This window comes from Simochromis diagramma, unplaced genomic scaffold, assembly GCF_900408965.1.
Source record: "Simochromis diagramma unplaced genomic scaffold, fSimDia1.1 OVJJ01000466.1, whole genome shotgun sequence".
Classification (NCBI taxonomy): domain Eukaryota; kingdom Metazoa; phylum Chordata; class Actinopteri; order Cichliformes; family Cichlidae; genus Simochromis; species Simochromis diagramma.
The window spans coordinates 2,427,637-2,445,660 of NW_024387287.1; the positions used below are offsets into that span (position 1 = coordinate 2,427,637).

Below are 18,024 nucleotides of genomic sequence, written 5' to 3' on the forward strand. Positions count from 1 at the left end.
CTCCTTACCATGCATGGAGGGTTTCACCACAAGTCCAGCACCCTGAGGCTGTACGCTAAGCGGAAGGAAGGGGGGCCGGGGACTGGTGAGTGTCAGCACCACAGTCCAGGATGAGACAACAAACATCCAAGAATACATTGGGAAGATGGCCCCAACTGTGCTCAGTGAATACCTCAGGCAGCAGAAACCCAAGAAAGAGGAGGGAGACGAGGAACAATCATGGAAGGACAGGCCCCTGCATGGTATGTACCACCGGCAGATAGAGGAGGTGGCTGATATCCAGAAATCCTACCAGTGGCTGGACAATCATTACCTTCTGGAATGTTTTAAGCCAGGCACCCACACCTCCACTCTGCTGCGTCTCAGCCACTATCGCTCTGGCAGCAACGGCGCTAGAGCCAGAGCAGGGGAGAACAAACCATTTTGGGAGGGGGGTAGGGGTTATCTATACTTTTGTTGTTAAAATGTTCCATCTCAATTAAGTACTGTATGCTTTTTATATTTTTAGTAGTGTGTCCCACAAACAGCAAATATTGTCAAAAAAAGTAAGAAATCTTGGGTGGTGCTTTGATTCCCGACTATGTTTGCTACCCTACAATCCGTCCTGCTTCCTTGGAGAGGAGGTTCGTACACCACAGAATTCTTCAGGGCAATGAAGGATTAGGCTAAGTGCAGTGAGATTGTATCATATATATATCCTTGATCATAATTGATCAGTGGTCCATTGTGGTCCAGTGGACCATTGATCAGTGGTCCATTGTGGTATCAATCAGACCACTGGTCTTTGATAATTATGATTGACATGGCAGCACTGAATGCACATGTGCTGTATCAAGCATGCACTGGGACAAAGGAAAGACGGGTGGACTTCATCATTGCTGGGAAGAAGGCAAGAAAAGAACAGTTGCTTCGGACACAACCCTCCACACCTAGCCCTGGAAAAAGAGCCATGTGTCAGGTCAAACACAAATGCAAGAACAATCATGCCACTGTGCGATGTATTCACTGCTACAGATACACATGTGGTAAATGCAGACTACAGATACCATGGCAGTGCCAGGATTGTGAGTGATTGCTGAAAATGTTGAAATGTACTCACTCACTTTTTATTATTATTCGTAAATATGTGTACAAATGGTTGGGGTTTTTTTGTACTGTTTTTATCAATAAATCTCAGCAACAAAGGAAATACACCCATGTCTGTTGATTTCTCCCTAAGATGGCAAACTGACTGTAGCCTTGTGGCTCAGATAACTAACCACTCCAAGTTGGTGACTTTTGGAGATTTATTTTCCTGGATGATTGAGAATGCATCAAGACGAACACAAAAGGAAGTTCACCGCTTTTAGCAGCTCCCCCCCCCCCCCCCAGGCAAACAAAGAGGCAGTTGGCAGTTAGAAATTAGCAATCCTTCACACACCCCCACTCCCCTCCAGAATTCTCAGGTAACAACCTAATTTACATATGAATGACTAGCCAATTTAGCTTCCACTTGGCTGAAGCTAAAGCCTAGCTAAACGCCTACCAGCCATTTGGCTGGTGGCGGGTTTTAAAGGTAGAAAGGTAGAAGCCTGGGACTTCCAGTAAGGGGGGAAAAGGGGGCACAGAGTTGCTAGATTGCAAATCTCTCATCTACTAAGCGCCGCAGCAAACATCGGCACCGAGTTGCCAGGTTCTCGGCTACTCATCCCTCCTCTGCTAAACTCCACAGCAAACGTTGGCACCAGGTCGCCAGGTTCTCAGCCACCTATCCCTCCTTCACAAAATTCTGCCGAAAACCTTGGCACCGAGTTGCCAGGTTTCCAGCCTCTCACGCCTCCTCGGCTAAACTCTGCAGCAAACCTGAGTTGCCGGGTTCCTTTATCCCTCATTCGCAAAAGCAGCAGCAGCTTTTCTACCATCAGGTTGGCAGTTCTCTGCATAGACAAAATAAATAAATAAACAAAAAAGCACCAGGTTGCCAGGTTTTCCTTCATCCCTCATTTGCATGCAGCATCTAGCTTCCCTACTACTGAACTGCCAGTTTCTCTGCATCTATAATTGCAAGCAGCAGCAAACCCTTCTAGCACCATGGTGTCAGGTTCTTGCCATATCTGCCATGTGCAAATCATAGCGACAAGCTTCTTACCCCTGAGTTGCCAGTTCCTGTCCATTCATCATGGCTAAAGCAGCAGAGAATCCTTCTACCTGGTTCTTTCTATATCCATCATTCTTAATCGCAGCAGCAAACTTCTTCCACCACAAACCCTTCTAGCACCATGGTGTCAGGTTCTTGCCATATCTGCCATGTGCAAATCATAGCGACAAGCTTCTTACCCCTGAGTTGCCAGTTCCTGTCCATTCATCATGGCTAAAGCAGCAGAGAATCCTTCTACCTGGTTCTTTCTATATCCATCATTCTTAATCGCAGCAGCAAACTTCTTCCACCACAAACCCTTCTAGCACCATGGTGTCAGGTTCTTGCCATATCTGCCATGTGCAAATCATAGCGACAAGCTTCTTACCCCTGAGTTGCCAGTTCCTGTCCATTCATCATGGCTAAAGCAGCAGAGAATCCTTCTACCTGGCTCTTTCTATATCCATCATTCTTAATCGCAGCAGCAAACTTCTTCCACCACGTTGCCAGTTTCTCTGCATCCATTATTGCAAAGCAGTAGTAAACCCCACTGGCACCGGGATGCCAGCTTCTCTTCCTCTGTCCCTCCTTTACGAATGCAACATCAAGCTTGGCACCGAGATGCCTGGTTCTTCTTTATCCCTCATTCGCAAATACAGCAGCACACTTTCTAATATAGAGTTGCCAGTTTCTCTGCATTTATCACAGCAACGCAGCAGTGAATCCTTCTACCGCTGGGATGCCAGCTTCTCTGCATCTACCCCTCACATGCTAAGCAGCAGACGTTCCTTTCGGCCCCAAAATGGCAGGTTCCACGTCTCTATTCCCCATTTGCAATGCAGAAAAAGCTCTTTGCCCCGAGATGCCAGGTTCCATTCCCTAAGCAGCTTACCCTTCTGGTACTGGATTGGCAGCTTCTGCCATCAATCACTTGAGCAAAAAAAAAAATCCTCTCTCCAGAATGCCAATTTCTGTTTCGTCCAGTCTTCCACAAGATGTAGCAGCAAACTGCTCCAGCACCGAGATGCCAGTTTCGCTGCCATCTTGCCTGACTTCGCAAAGCACTGGCGAACCTTCGTGGCACTGGGATGCCAGGTTCTGTCCTCTATCGCTCCTTTTAAGGCATCCAAACTTCGCCATGTGCATAATTCTTCATTGCGTCCCTTCACTTCTCATGTGCTTTCACTAGCATCATCAGGCATCCACCCTCGACACAATCATTCAAGACGGCTCTCTAAGTCGAAACGCGTCTAAACGGCTTATCATCTCCCACAAAGTCCAGTGGGCTCACACTATGCTCTTGGACAATTTTTGGGGGTTATTATTATAGAGATTATTTTCCTCTAATCAGTCTTTCAATTCATCAACTCTTCCCAAGCTGCTGCTGTCACTTCTGTTCATTCAGAAATCCGCTCAGTCGTTATCGCTACCTTGTCTGAAGTCATTAACCAGCTAAGCAGCCCTCTTCATCTTCTACTCAAAAAAAAGCTCACACAAGCTTTTCGAGCTGCCAAGACCTACCTCAAATCTCAAATCCAGCATTCTTCTCTGTCAGAGCTTCAGCTCAAAGTCGAGCCATGTTGCTACCCAATTGAGGGTTCCCCTCTATTAAGACTTCCGTTGTTCGCAATTTCCTTCTCCTGCCATTCCTTCCTAATTGTCTGAGTTCATCCATGCCACACCACAGAGCTAAGTTCGCTCTCCCTATGCTTGTCTTTGTGCCGTTCTCCTTCTCTCTCCCCAGCTGGTCGTGGCAGATGGCTGCCCCTCCCTGAGCCTGGTTCTGCTGTAGGCTTCTTCCTGTTAAAAGGGAGGTTTTCCTTCCCACTGTCTCCAAAGTGCTTACTCATAGGGGGTCATATGATTGTTTCCTCAAGACATCATTGTAGGGTCTCGAAGCGTCTGTCACTGTGGCTTGGTGCTGTATAAATATGTCGAATCAAAAATCAAATTATTCCGCTGACGTCTTCGATCTTCGTATTGCACTGTTATCACTGCTTTTAGGGGATGCCTTCTTAGGGGATCTGCCATGCCCGGGAACCGTCGCCAGTCCCCTTCGAGGCCTTCCCCAAACCGCAGCTCAATTCATGTCCAGGCATTCACCTTTACCTACTAAAACGCTGTCAAACCTAAAATGAGGACGTGGGCCCAGCTAGTGAATTGGAGATTACATATCGGAATTTCAGGAGCGGGACTACGCCTCCAAACACGCTCCTTCCTGTTGTTATCTATATAGGTTCCCCCAGTTCTGCAAGCTGCTCATTCTTGTTTATGTGCCCCACCCTCCTTCCCTCCTTGTTCTCAATTCTTTAAGTTCTTCACTCCTATTTATTACATGGGGATCTGCAAGGCCCGGTAGCTGTTGCCAGTCCCCTTCGAGGCCTTCCCCCTATCGAAGCTCAATTCATTTCCAAGCATTCTCCTTTACCTACTAAAACGCTGTCAAACCTAAAATGAGGACATGGGCCAAGATAGTGAATTTACATATACAGGCCAGTGGACACTCTGATGAGGACATACACATCCTGGACAGGGAGGAACGCTGGTTTGAACGCGGAGTCAAGGAGGCCATTTACATGAAAAGGGAACGACCATCTCTGAATCGAGGAGGACTAAGGGTAAATCCTTCCCCATTTTGCAATGCTGTGATTGCAACCATTCCCCAACTCTCTGTGAGTGGTACTCATAGCCATTGATCAGTGGGCCTTGATCAGTGGTTGTTGATCAATGGTCATGAGAATTTGCATAATTTTGATGAAGGTGACCTCCCAGCCCATTGTTCCTTCAGTGGGCTGGTTTCAGTCATTATGCAAATGTACTGTTTGTAAGACTGGGGAAACCTGCAGTCAGCTGAGACTGAAGAAGTGACTTGGATGAGTGACAAAATGTTTCTCCCACTGAGAACGCTACGTCCAGATGAACAGAATCAACTTTTGTTAGTTATGAATAATTTTCTTCTCTTTTCCTCTGGTTAAAATTTCATTAAAAAAAAATCATGAAGTCATTACTAGAAAAGTTTAAAAGAATGCTTGGCTAACCAGGCTCTGACTCTTTGACAGCTTGGCTACAGTGCTGTAAATAAACCAAGCGTTTTTCTTATTTTCTTCAATCAATGATGAATTGTTAGATGTTGTAGAGGTCCGTTGTTAATAAACCCTCAGACAGGATGGAATACTGGTGGTCATGAAAGGGAACAGATGATGGAAAAAAGGCATCAACAGACTTCAGCAGTTTTTCAGGGCTCTGAATATAATTCTTTTAAGTAGAAAAAGGTTCAACAATCTCACCAGTGGTACATCTTAACGTTAGCCACAGCTTATGTCAACCTTGTCAAATCCCCTTATCAAACTTAAATCTTCCTTAAATAGACACAGACCATGCCACCAACAAAATTAAGAGATCCGCCTCAACACTCCACCTACAAATAAGCATATACAGTGAAATACTGCTGTCATTTTAATACACTACACATAAATCTGACTACAAAACTAATGGCAATTAAATAATATACAAACAAACTAAATAAAATCAAAGTAAACATTCAGTCCTCTCCCACCCTCAGCTCTCAAACCCTCAATGGTTTACCCCATTGAAGGTGGACAATTAGGGAATTCCCTTCAGATGAACATAATTAGCCTATGGACATGCAAACACTCCATGAATCTGGCCTTCAGGAAGTTGAGCTCAAAAGCGAGACTGGTTAGTGGACTTTAAAATAAAAGCTAACAAAACCAAAACAATATTCCTATCAAAGATTGTGAGACAATAATGACAAATAAAATTGTTTTTTTTAGTTTTCCAATTAAGGTGGACAAGGCTAAGAGTCAGGCTTTGAAATGAGCTAAAACTCTGTCTGGTTCTATGGTTGATTATTAATTTCGAGTACAAGATTATCACTACTCCTCATCCTCGTCCAAGAATTCTGACAGTTAATATGACTGTGGTGCTTATTCTTTTATTCTATCACTCTTCGTTACCCCCAGCTGGTTGAGTCAAATGCCTGCCCTTACCAGAGACTTGCTCCTTTCTGTTAAAAGGGAGTTTTTCCTTCCCATTGTCATCAAGTGCTTGCTTAAAAATCCAAAGTAGAAAAAACTTATATATTTTACTGTAACAACGACAAACGTTTAATGAATCATTTTCATAATTTGAAACGAAAATAGACAGCTAGGATATTCAGCATGATTGTTTTCTCATTGAGATCTGAAATGTTTTCTAATTATTCCTGTACTTGTTCTGAGCAGAGTATATGTACAAAAAGTGCATGACTGCAAGTCAGAAAGGCTAAGGAAAGTATGAAAAATATCTTAAATATCTTACTTTGGCTACAGTCAGGTGTATGCTTGGACAAAACTAGCAGCACTTAATATAAAAAGCTCATATTACCACCTAGTCAGCTTCAGCAAGTTATATATGCTGGGTCAAAACCTTTGCATTTAGCCATAGTTACGACTTGTGTCTGTAGTGGCATCGGGTGTTTTCTTATTTAAAGTTAAAGTAACTGTCAGAAAAACTGACTTGTAATTTAGGTCAAGATTTGCAGTGCAAATGTGAAATATCAACTGGCTGGAATCAAATTGTGGCTATGTATATGTGTTTTCTCACTCTGGTTAAATTTCTACGGTGGCTGGGAGGTGCAAATGACATTTACAACATCAACAACAAAATAACATTTCCGAAAACACTTTTACATAAAAAAAAAAAACAAATAAAAAAATTGACAACAAAATAACATTTCCGAAAACACTTTTACATTAAAAAAAAAAACAAATAAAAAAATTGACAAAAAAGTAACATTTCAGAAAACACTTTAACAAGTCCACAACAAATTAACAAGTCCGCAACAAATTAACAAGTGGCTCTTGACGGAAAGGGATTGTCTGAAATACCGGAAGTGACTCAACGATAGGGCTTTGGAGTTGACGTAATGTATTGTGGGAGCACGGCGCCATATATAGGGGCCACGAATCAAAACAAACACACTGTGTTGGAAGGACGGTTGCGAGAAACATGCTTAAAAGCAGTTTAAAAGAAAAAGGACGGTACAGAGACGGATTGCGTCTGGATGCAAAGAGATGGTACTTGCAGAAAATAGCGTGCATTGGAAATGTGGATCCACATGAAATAAAGCAGTGGAATAGAAACCCTGAAGACCTTCCACTATTGATGTAGCCTGATATATTTTCGTACCTTGTCTGTGGAGTCAGCGCGTAAAAGGTGAACCAGTTTTGCAATTATAAATCTCTGGAGGGACACATCCAATTCACCAAAGATTGGGTAGAAGATTTGTGAGTACGTCGTCATTCAAACAAAGGTAAGTCAGCTCGAGTACCGCGAGTAAAATACGTTTTTCCCCCGAACATTCAAATTGGTGCAGGCATAAATTCATTCATGAGGGACAAATTACAGTGAGAACATGTGGAGGCTCTGCTACGTTCACACTGCACACGAAAGCGCATCAAATCCGACTTTTTTGACCCTATGTGACCCATATCCGATCATGGTATGACAGTGTGAAAAGCACATGACAGGGGATTTCTAGAAATCACCCCGCAGTTCTTCAGCTGAGACACCTGAGTTAGAAAACACAAACACTTCAGTTGTCTTTTACTCGCGAGGACGGTCACAGAGCACTCTTCCTTGCAGGAGGCACTCACGGACTCGCGCTGTATCACCGTCTGCGTTCTTTATTTATACAAGCTTGTGTCTGTGTGCACAAAGATAACAGAGTTATTCTAAGAACTCAGAGCTGAAGCTCCCCTTTTCTAAGTCTGCATGTTCTTACAGAAAGAGGAAGCTGTTAGTTGTTTATCACACAAGAGTTCATGTCAAAAGTCACGTAGACATTTGCTTAATGATCAATAAAAGAACACATTTCATGAAGCTGATCACACTATATACAATTTTCTCCTGACAGCACAAATCCGATCTGGGTCACTTTCGTATGTGGTACTGAATCCGATACATATCTGATGTTTTAGAAAGCGACTGCTGTTTGAATGGTCATGTCGCATTAAATCCGTCTTTTACGTCACTGACACAAAACAGACGCCAATTATCAGCACCGGAGAAGTAGATGTAGATGTTAGTGAAATTGTTGGGAAGGCAACGTGAACATTTTATTTATACTGTATAATCTGCAGATTCTGACAGAAATCTGCAACTATCCTTTGAACCCCCGCTCGACTCTCTAACAGGGCAATAAGGTTAATTATTAGGCAATATGTAAATAACAAAATAACTTAAAGCAAAACTGGGGGACGTAAAGTCCAAAGCAAGTCTTTATATTAAGGTCCATCAGTCAAACAATACTGTTTGGTCTGGGTCTGAACAGAGCGTGTTGTGTGTGACGTCTGCTTGTGCGCATGCAGGCCGCTTTGAGGGTTCACACAGGAGCGCGTTTTCTGTCACATTTTATTTGTAGTGTGAACAAGCAGACAAAAAAATTGGATTTGATCAAAAATCAGAATTGAGCATTAAGACATGCAGTGTGAACGTAGCCATAGTGAGTTCAGTGCACTGATGTGACATTGTCCTAAAGGATTTAGTTATTCTCAATGGTTAAAGAAATTGCAATTATTTATTCATATTTATTATAAATAATCCTAACTATATATCTTGCTTCCACATTTGTGTCCTATGTCACTAAAAATACATTTTATTTTAGTTTTATACATTGATTAATGACCTGCAGAATCTCCTATATCCTATATTACGTGTCCATATTTGTCACTTAAACAGAAGAGCAGCGACATGGGTGCAGGTCTCCATGACTCCAGCCATATAGGTGCAGTGGGCAGCTTCAACCTTCCCTGTGATGCTCACAATGACCCATGGCTGCAATGCTGGTTCATTCAGTCTTTGAGAGTCCAGTACCTGAAACAAACAAAGTTAATTTAAAGACAAGGACTTTAATGAGCCAAGGCCGACATAAATGTGTTTTATCTACTTTTTAATCCATTTATCATAAATGTAACAAAGTGTTTAGAAAGTTAGCACATACATGTAATTTTTCATTTTTTTTATTTATCCATCTATAGAACGCTGCATGTTATATTCCAAATCTGCCTGTTGTCTTTCAGAAACCTGCCTGCAGAAAATGAACCTAAAGTATGTAATGCAAGGATGTAATCACTTTCAAGATGGAGAAAGCACAAAGTTCGACTTTAACCCTGTGTGGTGTTCATATTTTTGTTACTCAGCCAGTGTTCATGGGTCTGATGGACCCGCTAGAGTTTTGGCTTTCCAAATTAACTCTATCAAACAATTTTATGTTAAATTACTCAACAGATGTTTACTTCATCCCAATTACAAGCCATATGAACAGCAAATATGGTTAATTTTTTCCCTTTACCTTTGTTAGATCACATTTATGAATTAATGTGCTTCTCGTTTTTTGTTTTTTTTTATAAAATGTTATAAAAAAATAAATCAGTTATAATCAAGTGAAGTGAGTGGAAAGACGCAACACATTTACACGTGAAGCAATATGTTTCACAACTAAATGACATCAGCTGCTCATCAATGGTGACATTAGGCCCAGGGTTGTAAAACAGGGGGAGGTGGTGCACCCACTTATCCCACACTGTCCTGATGGCAGCTAGCTTGTCTCTCTGCCGTCGAGCTGGTCTGTCATCTCGATTATCAAAACGGATAATCCTGGAAATTTTGTTGAAGTTTTCCAGAGACATTGATGCACGGAAAGGTTCGTGCCGGTTTCTGCATCCCACAAGATTCTGTGGATTCCCCTTTGGACCTGAAAACTCCTGCAAGGATAAGAACCCCAAAGTAGGCCTGTAGATCAATTTGGTCCATCTCCTTCCACCTCTCTCCAAAAACACACCTTCATTCTAGATTACTGCAAACTAGAGATGGACCGATCCGATATTACGTATCGGTATCGGTCTGCAAATCGGTATCGTGCTTGATCGTGCTGCAATCGGTATCGGTCTGCAAACCAGACCAGAATCATTTTCTGGATGGAATCTGTGATGAAAAGCTCAATGAAGACTTGATTTCCTGCACATGAGTAACTGTCAGCCGTGTTGGCCCTGGCTTATCACAGTAACAGCTCTGTAGGGTGGCTCATTTCTTGGGCAAGAAGACCATTCAATTTCACCAGTTATTGACATCCATATTTCTTCACTTGCTGTCTGGTGGGCTTGTTCTGGTCCTGGAGCTGGCTGCTGATGGGGTATTCGTCTTCGTTTTGTTACTAAACGGTGCTCAACCTCATCCTCTTCTTCAAAGTCACTGTCAGACTCTGAATTTTCAGAAATGTGAAATATTCTGAAACCTCTTTGTCAACATCATCATCCAAAGCTCCTCTCTCTTCCAAAATCAATTGGATGGCCCTCGCAGCAGATAATCTTTTGCCATCTTGATCAGTTGTGATAAAGAACCACACTGGCAAAGTCTTATTTATAGTATTATGCCCCTAATTTGCAGGAGGGACAGGGTATGAGAAAATAAAATTTGGATCCCTCAAGAAAGAGGGTAAAATGTGCGGGAATGTAAGAGCAGACGGTGTTGATAGTTGAATTTTCAACAATGTTGCAACTTTGTGCGAGAGCAGGAGGGGAAGAAAACACTATCAGCAGCACCAGAAAGGAGGACAGAGTATGGGAACACAGGACCTACACTTTCAACACTTTTATTAGACCTGGGTCCAGTGGACCCGAACACCTTGTATGTAATGTAAATGCGTGGGGGGAGGTACAGTATGAGGTCATTGAAAATTAGTCCGGATTTATGTTCTTCACAGAAAATAAGCCAAAGCCAATGAATTTCAGGTTGAAAAAATAATTAATTGTTTCATTTTTCTTTTGAGAAAAACTGAAAACGGGTCTCACAGACCCGAACACCATACAAGGGTTAAAGTAGAAGCAACAGTGCGGATCCGTGGCACAAGGACTGTGACAGATGAACCTGCATACTGGGTTTTGCCTGGTAACATGACCAAGATACTAGTGATGGGATTTCCGTCTCTTTTTAGAGAACCAGCTCTTTCAGCTTGGCTCACTAAAAAGAGCCGGCTCTTTCGGCTTTGAACCGGCTCTTCAGGTTGTTTTGTTGCTTTAATTAATTTATTATTAACAATAATATAAAATTATGCACAAAAGGAATTACTAATGTAAAAAAAGTAGTTTTATTTATATATGTTTATATATAAATTTATGCGGTGGCCCCTAGAGACAAAACACGTACAAACTCCAAAAAGCACGTAAAAATTACAAAGCACGTACAAACTCTAAAACACATTTCTAGCGTTAACTGAACTTCCAAAACAGAGCTACCTAGATCACTTAAATTACACAATTGAAAGCATATGCGTATTGTTTGTGTATTTATACACAAGCACATGTATATAATCAAATAATTTAAAAAAATGTTAATTTACCTGTTACTACCACACACCAAATCCAGTCGTTGGTACTTGCTGGCTTGTGTAGCCACTAAGTAACAAAAGCTCAACACTGCGTGTAGCATTCTGGAGCACTTCTTTTGTCTTTTGTACGTTTTTTGGAGTTTTTACGTTCTTCTGAGTTTTTATGTACTTCTGAGTTTTTACGTGTTTCTGAGTTTTTACGTGTTTTGGAGTTTGTACGTGCTTTGGCGTTTGTACGTGCTATGGACTTTTTACGTGTTTTGGAATTTGTATGTGCTTCAGGTTTTGTACGTGCTTCAGAGTTCGTACGTGTTTTGAAGTTTGTAAGTGCTTTGTCTCTAGGAGCCACCGTAAATATACTATACTATTCACTCCACATAAAATGTAATAAATAAATCATATAATACAAAAACCAACTATTCACATTTCAACTTTTAACTATTTAAATTTTCAGCTCTTTCGTTTTAAACAAATTTAAAGTGAAAGAACACAAAACAGTGCAAACCACAACACAATCAATTTTCCTGTTGACCCCTGGGGGAGCATAGGTCCGCAACAACACCACGCCAACGGACTCTGTTCTGGGCTGCTCTCTTTAGCTGGGTCCATGTCACTCCGACGGCCTTCACTTCGCTCTCGACAAATCTTCTCCACGTCTGTTTGGGTCTCCCCACTTTCCTTTTCCCTTGTGGGTTCCAGTCCAGTGCTTGCCTTGCAACGTTGTCGAGTGGTTTTCGAAGTGTGTGGCCAACCAGCCCCATTTTCTCTTCTTGATGTCTTGACCGACTGGCTGGTTCTCTTCCACAGGTCTGTGTTTGAGATCTTCTCAGGCCATCTGATGTTGAGGATGAGTCGCAAGCACTTGTTGATGAAAATGCTGGTAGGGGTCTTGGTCACCCGCCACGTCTCGGACCCAAACAGAAGGACTGCTTTCACATTGCTGTTGAAGATGCAGATCTTGCTGTGCTGAGATAAGGCTTTGGAGTTCCGGATGGGTCGCAGGGTGTTGAATGCAAGCCTTGCTTTGTTGTTCCGGCTCCTAACGTCTTCATCTGCGTCGCTGTTGACTATGCTTCCTAGGTAGACAAAGCGGTTGGTTTCCACCAAGCCTTCTCCCTGTAGTTGCAGTGGATATTCTTGTCGGTTGTTCAACCGCATCACCATCGTTTTTCTGACATTGATCTTCAGGCCGATCTTTTCTGCCTCCTCAGCGAGCCGGGTAAGCTTGTACTGTGCATGTTGCTGCTTATGGGACAGAAGATTGATGTTGTCTGCAAAATCCAGGTCCTCCAGCTGTTTGGTGAGGGTCCACTGGATACCGGTGTTGCTGCCCTCTGTGGGTTCTTCTCATGATCCAGTCCATGACAATCAGGTGTGGTTCTCTATTGTCTCTTTGACCAGATCCCCCAACGCCTCGAAACTGTTCCTGACTTCCCAGTTGAACTCTTTTGCTTTCTTGACGTCTTTCAAAAACTGTATGTTGAACTTATGGTGTGGTCTTCCTGAAGAGTCACAGATGGATCTCAGCTTGGTCTTCAGTGTTGCCACTAGCAGCTGATGGTGTGAGGCTGCATCTGCGCCATGCCTTACTCTGACGTCCAGCATACTTCGTCTCCACTTGCGGTCGATGGTGTAGTGGTCGATCTGGTTGTCAGTATTCCCATCTGGTGAAGTCCAAGTGGTCTTATGGATCTTCCTGTGTGGGTAGATGGTGCCACCTATGACTAGGTCATTGAAGCAACAGAAGTCTGTGAACAGCTCTCTGTTCTCGTTGCAGGTGCCTATGCCGTGTCTGCCCATGATGAGTTCTCTGTCTATGTTGTCGCCTCCCACCTTCGCATTCAATTCGCCCATGACAATCTTTATGTCTCTTCGTGGAGTCCGGTCAAAAAGGGATTGCAAGGAACTGTAAAAATCTTCTTTTTCTTCTGCTTGTGCTGCGTTAGTGGGTGAATAGCATTGAATGATGGTGATCCTTCCTGCCCTTGGAGTTGAACCTGGCTATCACAAGGGTTCCCATGCCATCAGCACCCTCGTAGCCTCTGGCGCCAACAGTAGCACAACTCCTTGGGTGTGATTGTGGTCCGCGTCCTCGTGCCCGGAGTAGGTTATGGTTTCCCCTGAAGACAGTCTGGTCTGGCCGCTTCCATTCCATCGGGTCTCACATAGTCCGAGAACCTTGATGCTGTATCTTCTCATCTCACTGGCCACCTGTGCTGACTTGCCACTTTCATACAGGGTTCTGATGTTCCAGGTCCCTATCCTGGTCTTGGCCGTAAGAAGACTTCCCGAAGGCTTTCACCAGCATGCGTCATGAGAGCAACTGAAGAGGAGTCTTCCCGTCCAGGCAGTTGTTGGAATGTATTTGTTGTTGTTGCAGTTTCTGTAGCATGGCTTATTTTTAAAAGGTGGGGTTACTAGCCACACGCCCAACCCTCCTCCTTTCTCATCCTGGACTTGGGACCAGGCAATGGCGGAGTTAAAAAACCACAACACAATTAAATATAAATTAAAATATGAAAACAAAAAGAAGATGCACATTCTCTGTCATATGCATGAATAAACTTTCTAAATCCTTTATCATCTGCAACTGAAAATAGTTGTGGATGATTACGACATTGTTGTCCCTGGCTCTCTTTCTCTCTCTCCCTCCTGCTCTGTTCCTGTGCTACTGCGAGTGTAACTACCGCCACTCTTCCCTCTTCCCAGCGCAATGCACAAGGCTCGCATGCGGAGTGAAACGGAAAAAAGTGCGAGAGAGAGGGTGAGAGAAGGAAAAAAAAGAAAAAACACGGCTGGCGATTAGGAGCCGGCTCGCGTCGTTCACGTCAAAGACCCGGCTCTAAGAGCCGTTTCGTTCGCGACCAACACATCACTACAAGATACAGCCAGAGGTTGGCCATAAGATAGACTTCTTCTCTTCTGCTGCCCAAAAAATGGCTCTCGATCAAAACATAAACAGATCATCCGTATTGAAAGGTAAAAGGAGCCGTCCTCAAAAAAGAAAAATCCCACCTGCTACTGTGGAGGAGTTGTCACTGCTATTGGATACTTTGCTGGAACACAGTAAAGCTGTGGGTTGTGGGAATGACCCATAATGTTTTATCTAGGGGTCTAGATTTATGGCTGAAGTGCTCTGCCATGTAAATAATTTGCCTTTACTGAATATGTACTGACTGAGTACCACTGTTCAAAAGTTGAATAAAAAAACAAACTAATTTTTGCCTTTTTTATTTTTATTAAAACCACTTTATAGAACATCACATCAGTTACAATGTAGAATCCATGTCATTTATAGTTTACAAATGACAAAATGTTTACACAAAATCATGACAGCATATACATGATATCACCCACTACTAACACTAATTAATTTACTGTATCTTTTGAAAAATTGCCGCTATTTATACAGCACAAGACTTAAGAACATTTAACAAGAGCAAGTTTAATTTTTCCCTTGTTTTACTAGCACACTGTTCACCAAAACGCAGCAAACCTTCACCATCTTATCCAGAAGGGTCACCTCTTCACCCTCACATGAAATAAGTAATCTGATTGGCATGGTGGTATGTTTGAAGCAGGGATTTCGGAGTGCCCCTTGTGTAGCGCTGGAACCCAATCACGATGTGTTTTATCCATTTCATAGGCTAGTTTTCTTGCAATAATGCCAAATAATTAGCAACTCTATAAATAGAACATAGTTCTGCAAAATTACTCATTAGGATGTTTGTTCTAATTTGCTATGACCTCAGAGTGCATCGAAAATAAAACTAATAGGCTATCCGGTCTTTAAGTGGTGGCGTGAGGAATCCTGCTTCTGGGCCTAAAGTAGTCTGCATTTAATATGGCTTTTGTGTTGTTAACATGTTTAATGTTTTGTATTTTATTCTATTTAATCTAAAAAAGCTCCTAAAAACAGTCAGTGATCACTGTTGGCCTCCCTTGGCTTTTATTACCGCTAATCATTTTAAAGCTCAGTTTTTAAAACCTTACGATGTAGCTGCAGCCCAGCCCATGCAGCAGTATATGATTGACTAACCTATTCATCCTTGTGGATGAATTATCTCAGTTGTTCTCCTGGCTGAAGTTTGGTCGGTTTACAGCAGCGGTCCCCAACCCCTGGGCCTCGGACCAATACCGGTCCGTGAATCGTTTGGTACCGGGCCGCGAGAGTTGAGGCTCAGGTGTGAAATGTATAGTTTTCAGGGTTTTTATTGGTTTTCAGCATTATTTTGTTATCGTTTTTATCGTTTACTCTGTTTTCCTTGGTCTTTTCACATGTGTTATGAATAAATTTTCTTTTTTTCGGTACCGGTACTAGTTTTATTTTGCTGTATTTATCCGCGACACCTTAAAGGCCGGTCCGTGAAAATATTGTCGGGCATAAACCGGTCCGTGGCGCAAAAAAGGTTGGGGACCGCTGGTTTACAGCATTCTGCCATAAGATTACATTTGTTCCTGACCACCGAGAATCCTCACTTTAACTTTCATCAAGTGGAAAAAAGTTAGCATGTTTATATTATGCTCACACAGCTGTGTTGCTAGCGGTCACGTAGCACATCATTATATACCAGCTAGCCAAACTTCAGTAACCCTACAAACGTCACTGCTGTTTAGTTTTCTGTCTTCATTTATGTTGGAAGTGAGAGCAGAGGTGTATGTTTGAATTTGTTTCCAAAACTTCCTGCTAATTTCTAACTCCGTTAAATGTCATGAATTCTGTTTCGTTTTCATGGATGCCTGGATGATAAACTCAATTGTTACACCTGGTAGAGCAGAACGCTGATCATTTTAATGAAAGACTTTAGATCGTTTTTCAACTCTCAGTGATGCCACAGTGATCGTTTGATTTTTGGACCTGCAGCGGAATTTGAGCCCAAACACGGCTAGTGACGTCAGACTTAAAGACCGGATAAAGAGTGATATGAACATATGTAGAGCTTACCGGAATGAAAATTTCTGGAGCACACCAACAGATATTTGGAGATGGAAGAGAACTGGATATCAGCTCGTCTCACAGCTGCTATCCAGACTAGACGCCTTCTTTTGGTAACATCCGATACATGAGCGGCCTCATATTGCTTCCAGGTGGGGAAAGAATGAAAAGATAAACCTTTTTCAAGCTTATTCCCTTGCCGGTGTTGTGCGGTCTAACATTACAACCGACCGCACAGCAAGTACGAACCATAGCTGGTGTTATCCATGTGCTTTGGCTCCTCTTTCACTAGCGCTTTGTTTGGCCCAGAAACATGGCACCTCAACCAAAAATCCTGCCCATGGCCTCTTTCGTGACATACACAGGGGAATAATGTTTACAAGTGTCACAAGCAAAAGTAAGTGTACTGGAGAAAGTAAGAAAGTAGCGCCACTGGAGATTCAGTTCAGTGATTAAATTTGGAGATAATATTTGGAAGAACTGAACATGATTTATTGACATAGAAAAATTAATACTCAGGAAAGTGATGGTGAAGCAAAGCACCAAAAACCCAGGAAAGCAGGCAGATGAATGCATAGGTGTCCTTATTGAACCTATGCATAAACCTAATTTATACAGTGCCAAATCAGAACAGCAGTCACTGCAAGACCCTAAAATATTGTGAAGTTTGCGGACGACACTACAGTGGTGGGTCTTATCACCAACGGTGATGAGACGGCCTCCAGGGAGGAGGTCAGCGCCTTGACCCACTGGTGTCAAGACAACCATCTCACACTCAACGTCGCAAAGACAAAGGAGTTGATAGTGGACTTCTGGAGGTGCAGAGAAGTACACACCCCCATGACCATCAACAGCGCTGCTGTGGAGAGAGTGAGCAGCTTCCGGTTCCTTGGGGTACATCTGGCTGAGGATCTTGCGTGGTCAGTAAATGGCCTGTATTTATATAGCGCTTTACTAGTCCCTAAGGACCCCAAAGCGCTTTACATATCCAGTCATCCACCCATTCACACACACATTCACACACTGGTGATGGCAAGCTACATTGTAGCCACAGCCACCCTGGGGCGCACTGACAGTACACATAAACAAAACAGTGAAGAAGGCGCAACAGCGCCTCTTCTTTCTCAGGAGACTGAAAAGATTTGGCATGAACCCCCGCATCCTCAGGACCTTCTATCACTGTGCCATTGAGAGCATCCTCACTGGATGCATCACCACCTGGTATGGCAACAGCACCGCCTACAACTGCAAAGCTCTCCAGCGAGTAGTGCAGTGCTCTGAACGGATAATTGGAGGTGAGCTTCCCTCCCTCCAAGACATCTACAGGAAGCGCTGCCTGAGGAAAGTGGGGAGGATCATCAAGGACTCCAGTCACCCCAGCCATAAACTGTTCAGACTACTTCCCTCAGGAAGGAGGTTCTGCAGCATCCGGTCCCGAACCAGCAGACTGAGAGACAGCTTCTTCCACCAGGCCATCAGACTGCTGAACACGTCATAGACACCTCACCTTCACTACTAGAACTTCAACATTATGCACTCCATACTGTACAGTAATGCCACTGTTTTGCACATGTCTCAACTCTG

The 18,024-nt window shown here is 43.0% G+C and overlaps 1 long non-coding RNA gene across 1 annotated transcript; it reads left to right on the forward strand.

The window, feature by feature from the left end:
- Positions 1-465: 465 nt before the first annotated feature.
- On the forward strand, positions 466-14,984 carry LOC120716252. The gene is made up of 4 exons (XR_005691852.1): positions 466-719; positions 3,969-3,971; positions 6,448-6,453; positions 14,974-14,984. It is a non-coding gene; the product is annotated as an uncharacterized LOC120716252 (long non-coding RNA).
- Positions 14,985-18,024: the final 3,040 nt, after the last annotated feature.